Raw genomic sequence first — 1,158 nt, forward strand, 5'->3', positions numbered from 1 at the left:
TAGAATCCAAAGAATAGTATACTTGATCGTTCTACAAGTCGAAAATTGGAAAAATAAGTGATATTTTTGCTTGATGCTATTTTTGTCGGTATGCAAAATCGTTGTCAAGATTCTCAAACCTTAAAATCAGGCCAGCCGGCAATTGGCGGGTGAAAATTTCAATCAATTCCCATTCCTCACATCAAACTATGCATATAACAATAGCTTTTATGCTGAATGACGGCTATCCGGCTGTCCCTATCCAAAAATTGAGAAAGCCATAAGTGTCCCTACCTACTTTGCGCCGAAGCAATACGAATCAAAAAGAACTACGAATGGGGACTTAGAATAATTTTTCATTTTTCCCAACTTTGAAAATAATCACTTGAAAAAAATCTTAGAATCCAAAGAATAGTATACTTGATCGTTCTACAAGTCGAAAATTGGAAAAATAAGTGATATTTTTGCTTGATGCTATTTTTGTCGGTATGCAAAATCGTTGTCAAGATTCTCAAACCTTAAAATCAGGCCAGCCGGCAATTGGCGGGTGAAAATTTCAATCAATTCCCATTCCTCACATCAAACTATGCATATAACAATAGCTTTTATGCTGAATGACGGCTATCCGGCTGTCCCTATCCAAAAATTGAGAAAGCCATAAGTGTCCCTACCTACTTTGCGCCGAAGCAATACGAATCAAAAAGAACTACGAATGGGGACTTAGAATAATTTTTCATTTTTCCCAACTTTGAAAATAATCACTTGAAAAAAATCTTAGAATCCAAAGAATAGTATACTTGATCGTTCTACAAGTCGAAAATTGGAAAAATAAGTGATATTTTTGCTTGATGCTATTTTTGTCGGTATGCAAAATCGTTGTCAAGATTCTCAAACCTTAAAATCAGGCCAGCCGGCAATTGGCGGGTGAAAATTTCAATCAATTCCCATTCCTCACATCAAACTATGCATATAACAATAGCTTTTATGCTGAATGACGGCTATCCGGCTGTCCCTATCCAAAAATTGAGAAATCCATAAGTGTCCCTACCTACTTTGCGCCGAAGCAATACGAATCAAAAAGAACTACGAATGGGGACTTAGAATAATTTTTCATTTTTCCCAACTTTGAAAATAATCACTTGAAAAAAAACTTAGAATCCAAAGAATAGTATACTTGAT

This window comes from Diachasmimorpha longicaudata, unplaced genomic scaffold (genome assembly GCF_034640455.1).
Source record: "Diachasmimorpha longicaudata isolate KC_UGA_2023 unplaced genomic scaffold, iyDiaLong2 ctg00000166.1, whole genome shotgun sequence".
Lineage (NCBI taxonomy): Eukaryota > Metazoa > Arthropoda > Insecta > Hymenoptera > Braconidae > Diachasmimorpha > Diachasmimorpha longicaudata.